Raw genomic sequence first — 13,300 nt, forward strand, 5'->3', positions numbered from 1 at the left:
TGGTTCGTTGTCAAACTTTACTATGTGGGAGCGAATCTACTTTTACGCATCATTGATTTGATGCGTTTTCGTAATTGTTAGTCTCGTCCATAAATGATGTCAGTACACTTAAGCTGATTTATTAGAAATTGCTTCACTAATTCAGTCATTCATTGATGGTTTGATTGTCTGATTGATTAATACACTTCGTTGACATATTAAACTACAGGGGCAGCCATGACAGGAAGGTTGATGCTTGGCATTGTTGCGTCACAATATAAAATGCCTCTGATGACGTAATGATCAAACACCAAGCTGCCACTGGTGAAATGAGGATCATTAGCTGATTGAACTGCAAGGTGAACGGTAAGTACACCTGTCTGTCTGTTTATCAGATAAATGAGGGGATAGACAGTTTTATTGAGCACCAGTTATATCTAAGCTATTAGAAATGAATTGAACAAACTTGTTACATTTTAATGAATATATCTTGTCCCAAATAATTATTTCAACTCAGAACTGAAAGTGATGAAATTAGATGAGACATTAAAATATTTTTAAAAATTTCCCCAAATACTAAACAAAGATGTTTCTGTGGCTCTCTTTTTTAGAGAGTTTAATTGTTCTGAAAGCCACTTCCTATTCCAAGTATACAAGACTAGAAGGAGCATTCTGATTAGAATCCTGCAGACCAGTGAATAATGAATAGGAGGCCCAACCTGAATGGGTCTGGAGGACCAAGGTCCATCGGTGTTCCGCTACTCTGTCCTTCTAACAGAGTGCTGCTGGAGAGAGAAGAGGTCAGCCAGGCCCCAGTGATGGCCTCCTCTTTCAGGCCCTCAGCGTTCCCCTCCCTGCATGTTGTACCTCGTGCTCCCCATCCTGACGAAATCAGGCCCAAGAGGCCCACAGCTGCCCACAGAGAGAGGAGAGACCTCCAGTCCCTGGTACCTGTCCAGGATGGATGTCATGAGTCTCCCGGTTGGTTTAACAGCAGCAACTCCCAGCTACCTGCCAAAACCAACAGACGCAGGCGCAACAAGGCGCTCTCCTTCACTGAGGTTCTGAAGAACTACAAGCTTCTGCCTGATTCCCGGCCCAACAGCCCAGAGAGCCTGTACCAGCCTGAGACAATGATACCTAGAATCCCTGTCAGCATCAGTAGACCTGATGTGAGGCCTAGCAACCCTCGACGCCCCACTAGACGGCCTGTTAGACCAACTGGCCTGGTCCAGCCTGATGAACAGCCTTCCAGACCTGAGGGGAGGCCTAGCAACACTCTGGGCCCCACTAGACGGCCTGTTAGACCAACTGGCCTGGTCCAGCCTGATGAACAGCCTTCCAGACCTGAGGGGAGGCCTAGCAACCCTCAACGCCCCACTAGACGGCCTGTTAGACCAACTGGCCTGGTCCAGCCTGATGAACAGCCTTCCAGACCTGAGGGGAGGCCTAGCAACCCTCGGCCCACCAATAGACGGCCTGTTAGCCCAGTTGGCCTGGTCCAACCTGATGTACAGCCATCCAGACCTGAGGGGAGGCCTAGCAACCCTCGGCCCACCAATAGACGGCCTGTTAGCCCAGTTGGCCTGGTCCAGCATGATGTACAGCCTTCCAAACCTGAGGGGAGGCCTAGCAACCCTGTGGGCCCCACTAGACGGCCTGTTAGACCAGTTGGCCTGGTCCAGCATGATATTCAGCCTTCCAGACCTGAGGGGAGGCCTAGCAACACTCTGGGCCCCACTAGACGGCCTGTTAGACCAGTCGGCCTGGTCCAGCATGATATTCAGCCTTCCAGACCTGAGGGGAGGCCTAGCAACACTCTGGGCCCCACTAGACGGCCTGTTAGCCCAGTCGGCCTGGTCCAGCATGATGTACAGCCTTCCAAACCTGAGGGGAGGCCTAGCAACCCTGTGGGCCCTACTAGACGGCCTCCTGTTAGACCAACTGGCCTGGTCCAGCATGACGTTCAGCCTTCCAGACCTGAGGGAAGGCCTAGCAACACTCGACGGACCACTAGGAGAAAAGTGAAGCCCAGTAATCCTGTGTGTCCCGTTATTCTTGAGTCCCGTCCTACCTGTCCTGTGAGCATCACTACCCGCACTGTGGACCTGGTCCAGCCTGAGTCCCGTCCTACCTGCCCTCTGACCCTGGAGGAGCCGGCCCTTTCAGAGTCATGCAGATTCAGCAACAATGTGTTTGTTCTCTCCATGCCGAAAGCTGCCCAGCCAGAGGAGGCTGCCAGAGGGAGCAGCAGCCCACCCAGGGACATCATCAGGCCCGAGGACTTCGTCCAGACAGGACCCCTGCTGGCCAGGAGAGCCCAGAGGGATGCTCCTCCTCCAAAGAAGGTCCCCAAACCCCCGGTGGCCCCCCGGCCCAAACTGCTGCCCTCCCTGGGCCAGGGCAACGTGTCCCTTGTCAGTGCCAACGCCTGGGATGAAAAGCCCAAGAAGAAGAGAAAGAAAGGTCAGCACTTCTCTTTGTGCAATGACACATTCTGTCTATGAATATATTGTTAATATTGTATAATGTATGTTGTTTGCTGATGTACGACCAGGAAGATGATTGTTATGTTTTAATACATTCATAAATGAATTATTAATAAATGAATGTAACCTCATGTAATGTAATTTAAAGGAGTCAGAGTCCAGAGGTCTAGCCTGGGTCTGAGGCATATCCCCCGTGACCTAGAGCTGGCCATGATGAGACCCCGTCTGGTCAAGTCAGCCGTTCCCTCCCAGCAGCCCTACCAGCCGTGGGACGACGAGGACGAGGTGGACATCTACGCCCTGAGGCGAACAGCCTACATGTGCCCCATGTACGACCAGGAGGAGAGCAGCGTCAGGGGCAACAAGAGGGTGGCAGTGGAGGACCTGGACAACATTCCTTTCAGAAGGAAGATCACCTTGTGTTATTTCATGGGGGGTCGCAGGGTCATGCTGCCAAAAGACTACTAACTCCACCCCCCTCAATTTCCACAACAACCCCCCTTTGTCCCTGACAGCGAAGAACAGGACACACACAGAGAGACAGAGTGGACACCAACAGGGCCATCAGAGGAACAGAGACCCTCTCAGTTGAGGTTAGGAATGTCAGCTACTAAAAGGCTTTCTATAGACCATCTCTGTAGCAAGACAACCTCCAGTGATCAGACTGGGCTGTCCTCTGTCTCCCCTCATCTCTGATACACCAGGCTGGGCTGTCCTCGGTCTCCCCTCACCACTACTCACCCAAGAGGACCCCTGCACTCTGCCTCCCATCCCCACTACTCCCCCAAGAGGAACGCTGCTCCCTGCCTCCCCTTACCTCTTCTCCCCCTCGAGGACTACAGTCTCTTATCTCTAGATCAGTGTTGGGGTCAGTTCAATGTCAATACAGTCAATTCAGGAAGTAAACTGACATTTTCTCATAGTGGCATTGAGGAAAATTGGAATTGGACTTTCAGTTTACTTCCTGAAATGTAAAGGAATTGACCCCAACCCTGATCTAAATAAACTACTAGATCTCTATGATGACAGAGTCTCAGACAGAAAGACAACAATCCTGTTACTGTCCAGGACCTTGTCTTTACATTTCCCTGAAGCATTACAGGAATAAAAACAAAGTGTTGAAGAAAATACAATCTTTGGAGTTTTGAGAGGCTGTTTCACCTAGTAGTCCATCACATTGTAACGTTGTTCCTTCTAACAGAATGACTGTTTCACCTAGTAGTCCATCACATTGTAACGTTGTTCCTTCTAACAGAATGACTGTTTCACCTAGTAGTCCATCACATTGTAACGTTGTTCCTTCTAACAGAATGGCTGTTCCACCTAGTAGTCCATCACATTGTAACGTTGTTCCTTCTAACAGAATGGCTGTTCCACCTAGTAGTCCATCACATTGTAACGTTGTTCCTTCTAACAGAATGACTGTTTCACCTAGTAGTCCATCACATTGTAACGTTGTTCCTTCTAACAGAATGGCTGTTTCACCTAGTAGTCCATCACAGAAGTAGGTGGTCAGTAATGGTTCTTGTGTTGCAGTAAGCCAACTAAGTCAACTGGTTTAGTAAGTCTTAGATTGCATATATGATATGTGACTTGAAGGTTTTTCCTGAAGCAGTCCATCCATTTCCAACAGTGAAAACCCAGCCCACATTTAATAGTAGATACTTGATGTGTTTGTGGTGCGTAGATTTAATCATCAAACATGGAGTCAGTCAACAGCTCTCTGTGATTGTAGTCATCAAACATGGAGTCAGTCAACAGCTCTCTGTGATTGTAGTCATCAAACATGGAGTCAGTCAACAGCTCTGTGATTGTAGTCATCAAACATGGAGTCAGTCAACATCTCTCTGTGATTGTAGTCATCAAACATGGAGTCAGTCAACAGCTCTATGTGATTGTAGTCATCAAACATGGAGTCAGTCAACAGCTCTCTGTGATTGTAGTCATCAAACATGGAGTCAGTCAACAGCTCTATGTGATTGTAGTCATCAAACATGGAGTCAGTCAACAGCTCTCTGTGATTGTAGTCATCAAACATGGAGTCAGTCAACAGCTCTATGTGATTGTAAAGTCATCAAACATGGAGTCAGTCAACAGCTTATTCCTCTCAGTCCAACAGCCCAAATGATCAATATCATAACTTAAATCATATAGTCATATTGATTGATAAGGATAACGCAAACAGCAGCAGGCATGCCAAGATCAGGCATTCTGGAACATTCCAGGGAGATACCGATTCAGAGGGGGCGGGGTTTAGGCTAGGTAGCTGTCTGTCTGTCATCGGAAGACCAGCGTGGAGGTCTTGAGACAGGTGAAGGAGGCAGTGAGACAGGTGAGGAAGAGAGAAACAGACAGGTAGATCTGCGATGCATCTCCACACTCCTTGGCGTTTTCCTGAAATCAATCGTTATCACACAGTTACAGCCAGTGGTATAATGAAAACGTGTTATTACACAAGGAGAAGTGCTAACCTTTCTTCTTCTTGGTCCTCCCATCACATGAAATAATTGTGAAAACTATAATAGTTTGTTTTGTTGTTTATCCTTCATTTAACTAGGCAAGTCAGGAACAGTGGGTTAATAACGTGTTCAATCCATTTGGTTGATTTAAAATACAGTATATAAAATACCCCTCCAGCATCACTACTCTGGACGGCTCTGACTTAGAATATGTGGATAACTACAAATACCTAGGTGTCTGGTTAGACTGTAAACTCTCCTTCCAGACTCACATTAAGCATCTCCAATCCAAAATTTAAATCTAGAATCGGCTTCCTAGTTCGCAACAAAGCATCCTTCACTCATGCTGCCAAACATACCCTCGTAAAACTGACCATCCAACCGATCCTCGACTTTGGCGATGTAATTTATAAAATAGCCTCCAACCCTCTACTCAACAAATTGGATGCGGTCTATCACAGTGCCATCCGTTTTGTCACCAAAGCCCCATATACTATCCACCACTGCGACCTGTATGCTCTCGTTGGCTGGCCCTCGCTTCACTCTCGTCGCCAAACCCACTGGCTCCAGGTCATCTACAAGTCTCTGCTAGGTCAAGCCCCACCTTATCTCAGCTCACTGGTCACCATAGCAGCACCCACCTGTAGCACGCGCTCCAGCAGGTATATCTCTCTGGTCACCCCCAAAGCCAATTCATCCTTTCCTTCCAGGTCTCTGCTGCCAATGACTGGAACGAACTGCAAAAATCACTGAAGCTGGAGACTCATATCTCCCTCACTAGCTTTAAGCACCAGCTGTCAGAGCAGCTCACAGATCACTGCACCTGTACATAACAAATCTGTAAACAGCCCATCCATCTACCTCATCCCCATACTGTAATTATTTTGCTCCTGTGCAAGCATCTCTACTTGCACATTCATCTTCTGCACATCTAACAGTCCAGTGTTTAATTGCTATATTGTAATTACTTCACCACCATGGCCTATTTACTGCCTTATCTTACCTCATTTACACTCACTGTATATAGAATTTGTTTTCCTTTTCTACTGTAATATTGACTGTGTGTTTATTCCATGTGTAACTCTGTGTTGTTGTCTGTGTCGAACTGCTTTGCTTTATCTTGGCCAGGTCGCAGTTGAAAAATGAGAACTTGTTCTCAACTAGCCTACCTGGTTAAATAAAGGTGTTCTCAACTGGCCTACCTGGTTAAATAAAGGCAAAATAAAAAATATATATATCTAATACCTATTATTCACACTAATGTTAAGTTACTGTAAAATAAAAAAAATATCCTGTGTATCCTGTCCGAGGGGAACCTGTATTCTGTGTCAATTTCTGGATTCCGTCTTGAGTTTTCAACATTGCGGAAATAATGGGGCCCTACAAGCCCTTATGTGAGTTACAATGAAAACACAGACATTTTAATATATTGACATACCTTTTCAATGTATTCTGGAAAATATGGTCTGTCCAGTACTCAGGAACGTCTGAACACCTATACCTAAAGAAGAGAAGTTGTATTAAAACCTATGACAATGTCAGGAAAATAACACTCAAAGGACTTATGCTTTAGATAGCTAGCTAGAAAACAGAAATCCACACTGACTTGGAAGAGCTGCTTGTTATCTATCTTACTAGCCAGACCAATGATTTCATTTAGCTAGTTTGGCTGTTAGATTTTGACTAGATAACTACTGCACAAGGTCAACGTTGGCAGTGCTGCCTTGAACATGTTGTGAATACGTGAACAACAAGAAGGTTTCTGCCAGGACAGGTGTAGTTAGATAGCTAGGTGTAGTTAGCTAGCTAGGTGTAGTTAGATAGCTAGGTGTAGTTAGATAGCTAGGTGTAGTTAGCTAGCTAGGTGTAGTTAGCTAGCTAGGTGTAGTTAGATAGCTAGGTGTAGTTAGCCATCTAGCTACATATTGTTCCTACCTGTCTCTTCCTGGGTAGCTTGCCTATAGCAGGCAAACATTACCTTGCAGGGGCACATGTGTTCAGCTCTACTGTAATGTTGCTGACGATGCATTTTTTGGTAAGCTAGGTAGCTAATATGTTACAATGCTATTTCTGTTCATATGAAACGTACACAAAAATGACAAAAGTTATAAACAGCACTGAGGCAAGTAAATGACCTGCTAACTTACTAGTTAGTAGCATGCCCACCACTAGTTAACTAGGTAGTTTATCAACGTGCAAATATATAACTTACTCTGGCGATATAATTAACTAAAGGCTTTTCGTACTTGAAGAATATTATTTAACGAATATTTTTTGACATTTCGTTGAAAATATGTGTAAAGAAATCCAAACTACATTCCAAGTGATAGTTTGGTCGTTACCTGCCACATGGCCTTTCCAGAGGAGAAAGATCAAGACGACGTCTGTTGAAACGTTTTTAGTAAAAATCATAGATTTTCTTTTGCAATATTTACTAAACCCGTGGGTCATTTTTTATAGTATATAACAAATATGAATTCGGAGGACAGATATTATTAAATATTATAGCGACCCAGACAGACAGCTGTGTGTTATGTGTTAGTCTATTAGTTGGTTGTGTTGTACTTACCAGTAGCCAGTGTTCGCGGGGTTCGACATGCCAATCAACCTGCTATCTGCCAATCACAGGAATGCCTGGAGCGTTCTGATGCCGGGCTTCCTGGTGGTTGGTGGAGAGGCGTGGAGGGGGGTTGGGCAGGGAGCATTGGAAGTTAAGACCAGGTTTAGACGTTGTTCTCTCTCTCTTATGTCTGTCTTTCACAAGAGAAGGTCACGGTTGGTTTATAGGGTATCCTTCATTTATTTGTCGTGGGCTGCGGCCAAACAGTAGCCTGTGTGAAGTTGGGTTAATAAACCGTAAATTCTTAAACTCAACCCTCTGTCTGGACAATTGTTCCTTTATGATCTAGTCAGGTCATTACAATATTAGAGCATTAGACCTCTCACTAAAGGCATCACTCATACAAAAGTTATACTTAAATCCAAACTGGTTCTCTAGTAAATTGGTAGGAATGTCTCATCCTATGTTCGAGAATGGCCTTTTCCCCTTTATTCAGATTACACCTGCTCACTTTCGGTTGTTTGAAAAGGAAATAATCTCCTAAATATCGTTCTTTTTTTAAACAAGCCTTAGAAAATTGGTTGTAATTTCAGTTTAATCCACTTGAAAAGACAGAACAAATAATACAATACTAATTGATTAAAAAAACATTTTTTCGAATAAATATTTAAAAAAGGTATAATTTCAGTGAATGATATCATAAATAGGACTGGTGGAGTTGTGTCACACATGCATCTAACACAGACATATGGAAATGTCTGCTCTACCCAAAATTACAACCAACTAATTGCAGCATTACCACAAAAATGGAAGAGGCAAGTAGAAGGGGGGAAAGTAAGGAACTTGTATGTCGGCCCTGTATTAAAGAACGTAAATGGTTAAAGAAAAGTGTGATAAATAAAAACATTTACCAATTTAATTGAAGGACCAAAAAACTGACAGCTGTGCCATATAAATGGCAAAATAGTTGGGAAGAGATTTTCGATGAACCCATTCCATGGCACATGGTTTATGAATTGATATGCAAAACAACCGCGGATTCAAAACTTCGAATTTTTCAGTTTAAATTACTATACAAAATTCTCGCAACCGATCAAATGTTATATATATATATATATGGGGGGATACAGTCTTCCCAGCTCTGCAGATTTTACTGTGAGGAGGCAGTCATTAGATCATTTATTTTGATCCAGGTCCAGGAAGGCTGAATAATTGCAACATTTGCCTTGAACTAACGCTGCAGAGAGCAATACTGGGTGATTTCAAAAGCCATAATCAATCAATAATATAATTAATTTAGCAAAAATGTTTTTATTTTATTTTTATAATCTGTAGAAGCTATGAGAATAGAAAGGTTTCAGAACTTTTGTGAAGCATCACATCACAGTTGATATGTGATGTGTGATATGGCAAATAGAAATCCAAAATGGATGGTGTTGAGAGATCGATGGGAGGGGTTGGATGGAGCTGAAGGGTGGGACTAATAACAAGATAACCAATGTAAAATATACGGGTCATTAAAATGTAGAAAGGTTCAGAAATGTTGTGAAATAGCACAGTTACAAATAGAAATCAAACTGGATGGACATCAGAAATAGAACTAAAAACAAACTAAATATAACTATTGTAAAATAGATTGTGTCTGTAAAATGTGTATAAGATGTATAAACTGAAGGTAGAAGCCTAAGTGTTATAGTTTATTAGTTTACTCCAATTGGGGGGAAGGGTGGTAGGGTTTGGGGGGAATAAATAAGGTATATTATTTTCAAAAGTATATCTATATAGGTATGAATATGTGTATATGGATATATATTTTTACCCCCCAAAAATATATGGGGGATTGGAAATGATGCAGACAATGACAATGATGGAAGCAACAATCTTATCGCAATATTAAGCTGATCCACGTTTTTTTTTAAGTGTGCAAGCTGTCATCAAGGCAAAGGACACTCGAGGACATTCAGATTCAAGTCCCGATGCCACTCCTGTGTTGTCTTGGCTGTGTGATTAGGTTCATTGTCCCGTTGGAAAGTGTACCTTCGCCCCAGTCTTGTTTCTCATGGTCTGAGACTCTTTAGGTGCCTTTTGGCAAATTCCAAGCGGGCTGTCATGTGTCTTTTACTGAGGAGTGGTTTCCGTCTGCCCATATAATCCTGTCTCGGAGCTCTATGGACTATTCCTTCAACCTCATGGCTTGGTTTTTTCTCTGACATGCACTGATAACTGTGGGAGCTTATAAAGACAGGTGTGTGCCTTTCCAAAATCATGTCCAATCAATTGAATTAACACAGGTGGACTCCAATCAAGTTGTAGAAACATCTCTAGGATGATCAATGGAAACACGATCCACCTGAGCTCAGTTTCGAGTCTCATAGTAAAGAGTCTAAATACTTTTATTAAATAAAGTTTATGAATGTGAAAAAATGTCTAACGTGTTTTTACGTTGTCATTATGGAGTATTGTGTGTATATTGATTAGGGAAACAACGAGGTTAAAAAATATCTATTTTAGATTAAGGCTGTAACGTAACAAAATGTAGAAAAGTCAAGGGATCTGAAAACTTTCCGAATGCACCGTAACTGCCTTAATGTTGCTGGACTCCAGGAAGAGTAGCTGCAGCCTTGGCAAGAATGGATGTGGATCCTAAATAAATATAAATACCAGTCAATTGCCAGGGTTAGAGCTTCCATGTCTGTTCTATTCATTCTTATTTCTATGGTCAGGCCATAGGTAAACAAGATAAGCTAAATAAATATACGAATTATTGAATAAGTCATTGGTTAATAAATGAGAAGGAATTCCCGAAATATTTAAAAAAATAAAAATAATACAGGCCAAAACACATCAGCAGTTGTATTTACACCACCAACACTGCAGAAGGCCGATCCACTATTAGACTATATTTCTCGATATCAACATGTGTAAAACCAACACTGCAGAAGGCCGATCCACTATTAGACTATATTTCTCGATATCAACATGTGTAAAACCAACACTGCAGAAGGACGATCCACTATTAGACTATATTTCTCTATATCAACATGTGTAAAACCAACACTTGAACACTGAGCCCAACCTCCAGTATGTTACGATAATATTTATGTTCATTTTAAAGTAGGCCAATCAGAAAGTGGCGTCAGGTCTCCATGTCGGATTCCTCCAGTCCGCGCCTTCGTGTCAGCTGAACTGCGCTCCTGTCTTCACCCCACTGTCAGCTACAAGACAAACATGACATATAAAACGTGTGGTGGCCACAGAATAGATATATCTAGTCGAGGGAGATGAACACAGGAAAGAGTAAAACGCTTATGCAGAAGATGGCTGTTGGATTATTTTCTATAAAACGGCAGAACAGTCTTTCTGGTCGCAGGTTCCTCATATAGAAGTAACCTGCTCTACAGTATTGGGACAAATATACCTCGTCCAAAGTCTTGGATAGTTTATTGACTCACTAAAATGGTTTGTTTACGAACTTTTACGCATCATTGATTTGATGCGTTTTCGTAATTGTTAGTCTCGTCCATAAATGATGTCAGTACACTTAAGCTGATTTATTAGAAATTGCTTCACTAATTCAGTCATTCATTGATGGTTTGATTGTCTGATTGATTAATACACTTCGTTGACATATTAAACTACAGGGGCAGCCATGACAGGAAAGGTTGATGCTTGGCATTGTTGCGTCACAATATAACATGCCTCTGATGACGTAATGTTCAAACACCAAGCTGCCACTGGTGAAATGAGGATCATTAGCTGATTGAACTGCAAGGTGAACGGTAAGTACGCCCGTCTGTCTGTTTATCAGATAAATGAGGGGATAGTTTTATTGAGCACCAGTTATATCTAGGCTATTAGAAATGAATTGAACAAACTTGTTACATTTTAATGAATATATCTTGTCCCAAATAATTATTTCAACTCAGAACTGAAAGTGATGAAATTAGATGAGACATTAAAATCTTTTTAAAAATTTCCCCAAATACTAAACAAAGATGTTTCTTTGACTCTCTTTTTATAGAGTTTAATGGTGCTGAAAGCCACTTCCTATTCCAAGTATTCAAGACTAGAAGGAGCATTCTGATTAGAATCCTGCAGACCAGTGAATGATGAATAGGAGGCCCAACCTGAATGGGTCTGGAGGACCAAGGTCCATCGGTGTTCCGCTACTCTGTCCTTCTAACAGAGTGCTGCTGGAGAGAGAAGAGGTCAGCCAGGCCCCAGTGATGGCCTCCTCTTTCAGGCCCTCAGCGTTCCCCTCCCTGCATGTTGTACCTCGTGCTCCCCCTCCTGACGAAATCAGGCCCAAGAGGCCCACAGCTGCCCACAGAAAGAGGAGAGACCTCCAGTCCCTGGTACCTGTCCAGGATGGATGTCATGAGTCTCCCGGTTGGTTTAACAGCAGCAACTCCCAGCTACCTGCCAAAACCAACAGACGCAGGCGCAACAAGGAGCTCTCCTTCACTGAGGTTCTGAAGAACTACAAGCTTCTGCCTGATTCCCGGCCCAACAGCCCAGAGAGCCTGTACCAGCCTGAGACAATGATACCTAGAATCCCTGTCAGCATCACTAGACCTGATGTGAAGCCTAGCAACCCTCGACGCCCCACTAGACGGCCTGTTAGCCCAGTTGGCCTGGTCCAACCTGATGTACAGCCATCCAGACCTGAGGGGAGGCCTAGCAACCCTCGGCCCACCAATAGACGGCCTGTTAGCCCAGTTGGCCTGGTCCAACCTGATGTACAGCCATCCAGACCTGAGGGGAGGCCTAGCAACCCTCAACGCCCCAATAGACGGCTTGTTAGACCAACTGGCCTGGTCCAGCATGATGTACAGCCTTCCAAACCTGAGGGGAGGCCTAGCAACCCTCTGGGCCCCACTAGACGGCCTCCTGTTAGACCAACTGGCCTGGTCCAGCATGATGTTCAGCCTTCCAGACCTGAGGGAAGGCCTAGCAACACTCGACGGACCACTAGGAGAAAAGTGAAGCCCAGTAATCCTGTGTGTCCCGTTATTCTTGAGTCCCGTCCTACCTGTCCTGTGAGCATCACTACCAGCACTGTGGACTTGGTCCAGCTTGAGCCCCGTCCTACCTGCCCTCTGACCCTGGAGGAGCCGGCCCTTTCAGAGTCATGCAGATTCAGCAACAATGTGTTTGTTCTCTCCATGCCGAAAGCTGCCCAGCCAGAGGAGGCTGCCAGAGGGAGCAGCAGCCCACCCAGGGACATCATCAGGCCTGAGACCTTCATCCAGACAGGACCCCTGCTGGCCAGGAGAGCCCAGAGGGATGCTCCTCCTCCAAAGGTTCCCCAACCCCCGGTGGCCCCCCGGCCCAAACTACTACCCTCCCTGGGCCAGGGCAACGTGTCCCTTGTCAGTGCCAACGCCTGGGATGAAAGGACCAAGAAGAAGAGAAAGAAAGGTCAGCACTTCTCTTTGTGCAATGACACATTCTGTCTATTGATTATATTGTCAATATTGTATATGTTGTTTGCTGATGTACGACCAGGAAGGTGATTTTAATGTTTTTAAACATTCATAAATGAATTATTAATAAATGAATGTAACCTAATGTAATGTAATTTAAAGGAGTCAGAGTCCAGAGGTCTAGCCTGGGTCTGAGGCATATCCCCCGTGACCTAGAGCTGGCCATGATGAGACCCCGTCTGGTCAAGTCAGCCGTTCCCTCCCAGCAGCCCTACCAGCCGTGGGACGACGAGGACGAGGTGGACATCTACGCCCTGAGGCGAACCGCCTACATGTGCCCCATGTACGACCAGGAGGAGAGCAGCGTCAGGGGCAACAAGAGGGTGT

At 44.3% G+C, this 13,300-nt stretch overlaps 1 long non-coding RNA gene and 1 pseudogene across 1 annotated transcript; both read right to left on the reverse strand.

Moving 5' to 3' along the window:
• Nucleotides 1–4,657: 4,657 nt before the first annotated feature.
• LOC149970081 (uncharacterized) lies at nucleotides 4,658–6,430 on the reverse strand. Its single transcript, XR_016493787.1, has 2 exons — nucleotides 6,366–6,430; nucleotides 4,658–4,862 (listed from the first exon to the last, which is right to left on the reverse strand). It is a non-coding gene; the product is annotated as an uncharacterized LOC149970081 (long non-coding RNA).
• A 5,537-nt stretch (nucleotides 6,431–11,967) lies between these two features.
• LOC149970082 (uncharacterized) lies at nucleotides 11,968–12,717 on the reverse strand (annotated as a pseudogene).
• Nucleotides 12,718–13,300: the final 583 nt, after the last annotated feature.

The sequence above is a fragment of the Oncorhynchus mykiss genome, unplaced genomic scaffold, assembly GCF_057628025.1.
Source record: "Oncorhynchus mykiss isolate SJ-2025 unplaced genomic scaffold, ASM5762802v1 scaffold96, whole genome shotgun sequence".
Classification (NCBI taxonomy): Eukaryota; Metazoa; Chordata; class Actinopteri; order Salmoniformes; family Salmonidae; genus Oncorhynchus; species Oncorhynchus mykiss.